The sequence below is a fragment of the Pinus tabuliformis genome, chromosome 5_1 (genome assembly GCF_031772625.1).
Source record: "Pinus tabuliformis cultivar Carrire ecotype Pingquan chromosome 5_1, CPIR1, whole genome shotgun sequence".
Lineage (NCBI taxonomy): Eukaryota > Viridiplantae > Streptophyta > Pinopsida > Pinales > Pinaceae > Pinus > Pinus tabuliformis.
Genome location: NC_142305.1, coordinates 405,123,191 through 405,133,921, shown reverse-complemented (window position 1 = coordinate 405,133,921; position 10,731 = coordinate 405,123,191).

Here is a 10,731-nt window from a genome sequence, read left to right as displayed (position 1 = left end):
TATGAACAACAAGAGCTCACGTATGAACAACAAGAGAGAACTACTGAAAGGCAACTCCCATGACAACTTGGAAACAGATCCGTTGAATGATATGAATTCTCTCTCCACCTCCAAAAACACTGCATAAGGATCTTGAAATTCAAGTACACTGGAACTTAGCTCATCCAATGGATTACATCTCTTTTCCTCATACCATGAATGCAAACTTTGATCTGAGCCTTGTGATGAGACCTCTGCTAAAAATGACAAAGAAACTGGCTGCCGGATCAAGTTCATGTCAGCACATGTTTCAAACTCACATGTAGTCAAGGGAGAAAGACTTTGACTGCAAACCTCATCCAAAATATCAACTATTGGATCATGAAAAACTTGAAAAGACTGCTGTAATGTATCCATTGAAAATGCATGACATCCTTCTAGCTGTTCATCTTTTTCTTGAGAGATTTTATGAAGATTCTACCTTATAAACTGAAATGCTTCGAAACAAAAGGCTATAGAATCTTCCTGCATCATCAAATCATGTATTTCATCTTCCACAGCTTCATCTGTAATCTGCCCTTCAATTTCATTTGGTGGCTGCAAATCTGATGCTACAGGCTTCTCAAGAATTTTGTTATCTGTCTCATCCTCAACATTAACACTGAGAGATTGCTGATTTGTGATAGGCTGTTCATTTGAAGATTTACAATGCAATCTACCCTTCAAAAACTGAAATGATTCAAAATAGAATGGTACGAAGTCACCTTGAATCATTAAATCATGTGTGTCCACTTCCAAGTCTTCAGCTGCAAATTGACAATCAAGGGCTTTCGGGGGTTGCAAATTTGACTATGAGAAGTCTTGAACAAGGTTTTCATTGCTCTCAAGATGCTTCAAATCAAGACTTGTTGACATTTGATTTCTGATTGCATGGTAGTTATCTCTGATGAACTGAAACGAATCAAAACAAAAAGGCAAAGATCCTTCACTTACTTCAAAATTTGCTGCACTTTCCTCATCATTGTCATAGCTACTATGCATCATTTGATCATTGTACTCGAGCTGCTGTAAGTGAACTTCTTCCTCCCACAAACTAGCTACTTGTTTGATTGCAAGATTAGCTTCTTTTTGGAGAACATAATCATCATCATACTGATCAAACTGAGGCAAATCATCGGTATAAAACATATCATCAAGCATGCAGGTCATATCAACAGTTCTTTTTTCGCCAAGGTGATCTACAAAACAATCATTATCAGATTTATGACAACTAGGATAAGAAACAAAATGTTTTGGATCAGCAACTTGTTCTTCTTCAATCAGCCGCGCCATGAGCTTGAACATCATAATCATTCCTTGCGTTGATCTTGTCCATCATATTTTCCACTGCACTTACCAAAATGTCAAGCTTTACCTCTAGAGATGTTGATTCGGCCGGATCTATGTTTTTCATCTCTTCTTCTTTCAACCTTGCCCTTCGAATCAGCAGATGAGCCTCTACATTTACTGCACTGTTTTGCATCTCGTGAAGTGTTGCAATATCCCTTTCTCTCAGCTGAAACTCCATTTCCGGATCAAAGGCACCCGGATAGTGCAAGAGAGCCGATCTAGGAGTAGGCCTTATATCAACTGGCATCGAATAATACACTTGGTTAAATCTGGCTGAAAACTGTTGTACTGTCTCCCCTGGCAACCTTTTCAGCTGGTTATACTCTTCTACAATCAAGAGAAGGTTATGTCTGATCATCCACCTGTCGAGAAAAACTTTGACAAACTGCTGGAAATCTGAAATGCTTGCATCAGGCAGGGCTTTGAACCAACTCTTCACTTTGGCTTGCAAAGAAAGAGCAAAAAGCCTTATACTAACATCTTTGCTATCAACTTCAAAAAGATCTAGAAAATTCTCAACATTCTGCACATGTTGCTCAGCATTGACATTCTTACTTTCACCATCAAACCTCGGCAGGTATAGATCATAGTTTTTGGGGAAAGCATGGAGAACAGAAGGTAAAACAAGAGGTTTATATCGATCTGGAATTTTACAAGGTGTATGGGTATGTACATCAGGTATATAATCGGTCTTGGTTGCTTGGGGCTCATCAATTTGAAGATGGTCATCACAAAATTCGGAAAAAGGATCTTGATCAAGCTCAAAGGCATGCAAATATATGGTATTCACAATCTTCAAAGGGAAAGAATCAACTGCAGGCCTGGGATCTTTTCTCAAGCATACTATACTTTGCAAAGACTTCTTGACATTCTTGGGAAAAGAGAAGAAATAATTTATGACAAAGAACAAAATGTCTTGGATGAAATTCCAACTTGAGTACCTGATCTGTCCATATTGTCATTTCATGTTTCTGTTGGTCAGGATCATCCTCTAGTGGAGTCTTTGGATCTGATCTCGAAAATGATTTAGAGTCGCCAAGTGAATGATTTCAGCCTTTCAAGTGTGTGATCGTTGTCCACCATCAACAATCAGATCTGAACTTGATACATGTACTGGGGTGAAATGCAAATGAAGTGTTGTATTCACAAGCTCACGAAGATGGACTGAAGCATCATTTATCTACTTCCGCTTATGCAAAGCAAAAGCGTTTTGAAGGCTACCTGGCACAACTTCAGGCTCCGTCTAAGACTTATGAGACAAACACATCAACCCACATACAAGTTTTTTCTCCCCAGTATGGTCACCAATATGTTAGCGCTTGAAATTTCACCTCAGCTGAGAAAGGCAAACTCCAAGGCAACATCAAACCACTTAGCCTCGTACCTAGCCCTACGGGGCACGAGAGGGCTCTCTTCGGTATATCTCGGCAAAGATCTTAAAAGGGCGGAGATAACCAATAAAGAACACTGATTTTAGGCTAGTAAATTGATAAAAGGTTTGATTTTAGATTTTTAGGATTTTGGTGGAAAATCGGGGAAAGGCAATTTTGGGTGCGGGGATTGGACACAGTTTTTGCAGGGGGTTCTTTGGGGCAAGGTAGGAGACTGTATTGATGCCTTTGAAAGAGTCATATGGGCAAGAATGACTGGTGAGGAGCTAAGGAGAGCAAGTAAACACCTTGAGTTCTCCTTAAACAGATGAAAACATTGATATTTAGCAAACTTAAAAGCAGAGCATGGCAATCATGAATTCTACTTTAACACTTCATTTGCCTAATTTGCAGAAGGAAAAGTAAGAAGATGATTCACATAACAAACTTACAAGTATAAAGAGAAACACACCATCAATACATGTAACCATAGGAATCCCAAAAAGGACTGCAAAACCCTGGTCTTTCTTCCTTTGCCAAAATTGCAGAGATACAATGAGTAATACAATAGAAGCTTTCTCCCTCAAGAGTCCAACCATGAAAATGACCAAGAAAGTAAATAATATAGGCAATCTAACATCTTTCCTTGCCTCTAGGGGTCTAGCTCACTATCCTAGGAGCTGTTTCAACCAATTCTAAACTGAGCACTGAAAACTAGGCAGTCAAAACAACTTGCCTCTATAAGCTAGGAAACCAATTCATTCATTAAATTTTTGCCTATCCCATGAATGAATCTTCTAGAAGAGATAAATGAGTGTCAAAATATCATAAAAATACATCATTTACAACAAGGAGGATCAAAATCCACTCCAAAAAGTCAAATCCAGTCAAAACTGCGTTTTGCTGAGCTCTAGGTGCGTTTCTGTGAAAATTGCCCAACGCGTAGTGCCCTGACTCTGAACGCATAGCGTGCCTTTGGAGCAACTTTTGAGGCACTTTCAGGTGTCCAAATGAGGCAAAAGTGGGCTTGTTGGAAAGGTATGGATGTCTACTTTCTAGCTCAAGTAGAATTTGTGAATTTGGTGTCCGTTTGCCCCTCCAAAATTGCAATCTCCCAAGACTGCTTCCTGTGTGTCAAAAAAGTGGCAGAAAGTCACTTTTTTCTTGTTTTTTGACCTTCTGGAGGCCCAAAACTTGATGAAATCTCTTGGTAATTGCTGATCAGGTGTATTTTTTTATGAAAAATCCAATAATGTTGAGTTTTCCTGAAATGGAGTTTTCCATCTAAAGGGTCGCGCACGGCGCGCTACGCGTTGGTGAAGAAAACTTGTTTTTAGCCCAAAAATTTACAAGTGACCAAAAATGCTCAATTTTTTTTGAAATTTGTGCTGGAGTTGAGTCATTTAGCACCATGCTCCTTCAAGGAAGCCTCAGCCAATATGTGGAGGGGATCGGGCCCTTTTCTTCGTTTTAGTGCCTTGGTCAACCGTCCTTTGAGCACCTTCATTTTTGCCTTACATACGTGCATTCGAGCCCAATAATGGTTTTTCATGTGGCGGAGCATGTCTTTGTCCCTGTTTGCCTTTGCTATCAACCTCTCTAAATGTGTGTTCACCTGAATGAGCATAGAGCTTTTCTCCTTAGGTGTCAAATCACCGGGTCTCTTGCGAGCCAAGTTCCGGTCTTCTCGGATCCTCCGCAACTCATCAAGAGTGTGTTCATCCTCTAATTGCTTGTTGTGCTGCTTTAAGTATGTGATTGTCCAATTTGCCATTTCCAACTTTTGCTGCAACAAGTCATTTTCAGCCCTTAGTTGCTGGATGATCTCCTTTGGCTCTAGGCTAGGAGAACCGATATCAAGGTCAACAACATCTATGCCTGGATCACCTGATGGCCCCTCATCAATCTTGGGCTGCTTGCCTCTCTCTTATACCTGTGCTGCTGTCGATAGCGAGGCCCCTTCCACCTGATGTGGAGATAACACTCACTGTGCTGATGAAGAAGGCGAGACCCCTTCCACCTGATGTGGAGATAATAGTCGCCGTGCAGATGCAAATAAGGCCCTGTGGCCTCTCTGATATGTAACATAAGGAGGACTACTGACATGCTCTGGCTCAGGAATCTCAAACTGTTGTGAAGGCCCTCCCTCATCATGGACTTGAAACTTTAAATTCTCCATAACGAGGGAGGGTTTTGATTTATCATTAACATAGCATTTGAACATATTAATTCTCTTTTCAATTTGCAAAACCAAATCTAGGCATAGAGGAGAAGCCTACCTGCGCTTTGCCTGAGAGAAAAATCAATTTGATGACTTGCTGGAAATTTTGTAAGTTGAAACCCCAACGCGTAGCGTGCCCTTCCCAATGCATAGCACGCCCCTGACGCGTAGCGCACTTGTAAAATAACACTAGAAATGTCTGCCTGACGCGTAGCGCGCCCCTGACGCGTAGCGCACCTCTCCTGACGCGTAGCACGTCTTTTAGATGCTTTTTGGAGGCCTTCCCGGTGTCCAAATTGGGTGCAAGATAGCTCGTTGGAAAGGTCTTTGAGTTTACTTTCCAACCCATCTAGAATTTTTCAATTTGGAGTTAATTATCTCTGTCAAAAATCAAATCTCCTAAGACTGGTCAAAATGTGCCAAATGAGGCTGCCTCAAGGCAGAGTGCTGTTGCAGTCAACTTTTGAATGCCTTCCTCACCTCCAAATTGAGCTCATGATAGCTCATTGGAAATATCTTTGTGTCTATTTATCATTTGATTCATTAAGAAAGTCATTTTTACAACCAAGCTAGGAGAAAACTTGATTTTCCCAAGGTCACTTTAGAGCTGCATTCGATTCTCCTGAGGCAACGAGATTTTTGACATTTATCTAAAACCATGACACCTGTGTAAAAATTGAAGGAGGTTTTTCTTTCTTGGCATGCTGTGAACAAAAACCTCTCTCAGTTTTCCAAATTCATCTGTGATTGCTCAGAAACATCATTTGAGTAAAACCTACCCCGATGTGTGGAACAAGAGATTTTGTCGAAATGAAGCGAAATGAAGGGGATAGGGGGCTTCTAAATTCTTGAGGAAATTTTGGGGAGTAGGGAGGGATGTTAGAAAGTAGGGGAAAGTGGAATCTCAGAGATTGAGTGAGGGGAAGGGGTCCAAAAAGGCAAAACACAGGCCCAACCTAGAAAATTGCCAAGTTGTAGCAAGAAACTAGGGTTTGTGAAAAAATGAGGAATTTTGGGGATCTCAGTGTTGCGAAGCATTTTATAAGGTAATTTAAGGATAGGGGAAGGTGTATGAACATCTGGATACCAGTTTTGCTAATGATTTGACCATCCAAGAGAAATTTCCTTCAAAACCCTAGGAGAGGCAAATGAACTGTGCCTAGGTGCAACTGAAGCATGAACAAGGTGTAAAATGACTCATTAGACACTAACATGATAATGACAACCCTATGAATGATGATAAATTCAGAAGAATGATGACATGGACCGACATTTGGACAATTTTGAAAGGAGTGAAAGAAAACCCTAGACCTAATGCCTAGTGACCAAATTTTGCTTGAAGACTCACTGAAATGACAAAATTTGACCTTGACACTCTGAGACGACTTTGTAAGAGCATATTTGATCACTGGAGGAAGGTTGGAAAGACTGACACTAACACACCGGAGATAGGACTTCTTCCAGATTGTTAAGTTGTCCCGCTCGAATGTTGTCAAAGTTGTTTATTGTGCAAGCTTTTTCTAGACCTGGGATGTCCAAGTCCCCAATATCTATTGCTTCTATTTCTTCCTCCATGAACTGTGGATAGTTTGATTCTTCATTCGGTTCCTCTTCTGGACTGGCATTCGAATGTGGTATCTCCATCTGCATGACTTGGGTGTTCCATACAATTTCTTTTTGCTTGTCGGAGGTAGAAGCTTCCTTACCTTGAGTATCTGCATGAGGTATTGTGGGATTTGCCATCTTTGAGTGGTTGTTATTCAATGGCTCTGGCTCTGGTGGTGTAGGTGAGTCCGTTCGCTGATCCTGCTGATGAGCTAAAACCCCAAAACTGTTACTTGTTGAAGGCACAGAGGGGCTGGTTTGCGGCATTTTGGGCTTTGGAGCTTGTTTCTTGTGAGATTTTCGGTGATTTGTTACTTTGATAAAGCCGTCTACTTCAGATGCTTCCGGACCAGAGGCAGGAGAGGGTTTTTGCGTTAACGGACAGTCTCTGAATAAATGTCCCAAGGCATGACATCTTCTACATCTAAAGGGCACATGTTCATAGTCAATCGTCTGAACCCATTCAATATCATAGTGAGATATACTTACCGCATCTGGAAGAGCCTGGTTGAGGTTCATATAGACGCAGATACGAGTGAAGGAGGTGTATCTGCATGTTTTCGTTTCCTCTGCCACCTTTACAAACTCGCCCAGAGCATTTCCAATTGCCTGTAGGGAGTCTTCCTCCCAATATTCCACTGGCAGCAAGTATAAGCGGATCCAAACCGGAGCCCAGCTAAGATCCTCCTTGTCCGGGTCGAAGTGTTCCACCCATCCTCTTAGAAACAGACCAGCTGCATTAAAGAAGTAAGGCCCTCCATCCAGGACCCATTTTCTGTCCTACAAGAAGTTGAAGATAGAAGTGAAGAACCCTTTTGGTCCTAACTAGAGGGTTATATGTCCCTTTGGGTGCCATTTCGCATTTATCCAGCTCCTTAATGCCTTCTCAGTTGGCCACAGACCGATGAACTTCCCTATTAAAGCATGATCTTTCATGTATTTTATCTTCGCATTGATTTGATGGCCTGGTAGTTCTACCTTTGGACGCACAGAGGCAACGGGTTTGCATGTAGCTGAGTGTACCTCTGGTGGCTTTTTGTCTTGTTTTGTCCGTTGAAATATCAGATCCTCATTATCCTCGTTCTGGTTTGCAGTTCCATTTTCTTCCTTATTCAGTAGTTGCTCATTGTCGTTTTGTGGGGGAGGTTCACCACCCTACCCCCGTGGGGGCTCCATGAGAAAGTGTACCCTCTGTCCGGTGAATGAGAGGGCCTGAAACCGTCAGAAGTTGCAGGTATTCTGCAGTCTAGCACAGTCTGCCGTCGCTGCAAGTTTTCAAACCCTAGAATGCAGAGCGCAGAGCACTGATCAACCCATCACCCCCAACCAAACCTTGATGTTAATAGGCTCTCCTTGAATGAATATCCAAGTCCAAGTTAAGCTCTCCAAGAACTCCTTCTCCAAGCCAAATGAATAGCACATAGGCACAATCTTAGCATAAGGGTGCAAATAGGCAAAGCCCAACTAGAAACCAGCCTCTAACCATTTGGGAATGGGAGAGGATGAATATATAGGCTAGAAAAGGGAGTTAGGATCTCTCCAAAGATAGGAGTAGGCCCTCATCTCAAGGAGGTAGCTCATAGGTATAAGACCAGGAGGCCAATTTGGGAGAATTCAACCTCATCTATGCCAAACAACCTCCATCTTGCTGCTCTTGAAGCTTCTAGATCATGAAGCTTCTCATCCTCTTTGGGAAAATTTCCTTTTTTGGGTCATTGCGAGTATACAAGAAAACAGAGTGATGCCATCACGGGTCTAGTATAGTGCAATAGGCGATTGTCGCGGTTTTAGTCTCATAAGGGCAATGATTCTCAAATTAGGGTTTTAGAGCTATTTCCTTGAGGGGAAGCTCAAGGCATTTTCCAATCAATGTCTTATGGAGGATCTGAGCTGCATATATGAATGAGTGCACTACATTGTGGTCATGTTTTGAGCACTTCGAGGTATGTCACAGGGAAGTCTAGGATGTGTGACAAAATATTGTGTGTAACAGATGCCCCCTAAATCATGAAGGTAGAACGGGGAGTGACCGATGAAATGATTTATGAGCTTTTGCAAGGACGAGGACAAACACTGTCAAGAGACCTGCAAATCAATGACACATATACATATACATATCTTATACCAAAACATGAATCAACAGTATGGACGCAGCCATCCAGATAGAAGGGACTATATGAAAGGATCCATGCCATGGGTGCAGCCATCTAACGAGAAGGATCATCTGTAAATCTAAGATCCAAGGCATGGACACAGCCATCCAATATAGAAGGATCATCATAAATGTAAAGTCCCACAGTATGGTCACAACCATCTGTATAGCAGAAGCTTGTGTACAATCATGAATAATACATAACTCCACGAAATCTAAGTTATATTAGACAAAACTCAGGGTCTTTCACTCCATCCCATCCCGATCAAAGTACGAATTCTAACATGTGAATGAATGTGTCACAGTCGAACATGCTAGAAAACCATCTAATTACCGGCCATTGATGTGGACTGTTAATAGGCACGAGAGGAACCACCTGTAATGACAATGGTTCTCAAGGTACGATAGTACAATCCATGAATGTGATAATGAAGTTGAAGTCGAGCACTCATGGAATCACCCGATTGAAGGCCAATAGTGAAAACATGTCATTGGATGTGAAGGACTTTCCATTAATGCATGCAAGCTCTAAGGTACTGAAAGGGAGTTTCTAAGTCATCTTCCTGGATTATGATCTAAATTCAACATGAAGTGACCCATTGAAGGAGATTCATAATGAGTCTCCCATCATCGATATGAAACAAGGAATAAAGTGGAATGAAATGAATAATATCCAAGACTGTAACAATGGGTCAGACAATGTATAGGTAAATAATTGCATATAGGATTTCTCTTGAACATTGGCGACACGACTCCAGAGTGTGGCAGCATTTGACTCAACATAGGACTAAGGCTCATAATGACAAAATGGAATAGTTAAATGAGAGGCAAAATGGATCACCCAAACCCAGGAGGAAAAGTGACTGAGTGAGGATATCCCAAACCCGACACAAAAGCAGAAGAGTTTCATGTTCAAGAGTGACATGCTGCATATACAAAGGATGTTTCACTTTAACCTTTTACCCCACTATTTTTAGTGAGCACATCTTTATTTTTACACAAGCTTGAAGAGGATACCATATGCTCGTCGTATAAGTTCACCCTTCAGATGAATCCATCCTAGTAAGTTTTACGAGTCCTAGGAAGGAGAAACTTGGTCTCATCATGGTGACAAGTCTTTCGTTATAAAATTTTAACGAGTCCAACGTAAGAATAAATCAGTGTGTATTTCATATTTAGAGAGTTTGAAAAATAGACTAAAAAGAAAACTCCATCATGTCCCTTTTTGTAATTTGTCTCTCGAACCTGAAAAGGTAGAAAACAATATCTGAGAGAACTTCTTAACCATGCTGACCAAGGTGTACCTTTTTCATAAATAGTCAATCTCAACCTGAAAAAGGGGTAAACATATACTGAGGTGACATCGATTAATTTGATTTAACGAGTTCAAAACAATAAGTGCTCGACGATCTTTTTAGTTTTTTAGAGTCAGAAAAGGGCTTAAAGATGACTATGCTTGGAAAACCGAGTGGTATAAAAGTATAGCAATTGGTTTCGGTAATGATGGAATTGCTCAAAAAATGTAATGGTCAAGAGGTTGGTTAATAAGACCACTCATCATAGATGTCCCTCGGGCAAGGTTAAAACAACCAAGTGAAAGCACATGATCAACCAAAGAGATCGTGACGATGGAATGAACAAACCAAGGCTCATCTAGCAAAAATCGGCTGATAAAAATGGAAATCACGAGATATAAAGTGGGAATGGTTTCATTTTTATACAAGCTTGAAACATGAGAAACTATGCTTGAGTATATTTGAGGATGGTTTCATTTTTTCACAAGCTAGAAACATGAGAAAAATTATGCTTGGATTTGGTTTCATTTTTACACAAGCTTGAAAAAAGGATAAACTATGCTTGGATTTGGTTTCATTTTTACACAATCTTGAAACAAAGATAAACTATGCTTGAGATAAGTTTTCATGCCCCTAGCATAATGACTCAATTTGAGGTACATGCCCCCCAAGCTTCATTTCATTCACCTAAGTATACTACTGGTTAATAACGGGTGGATA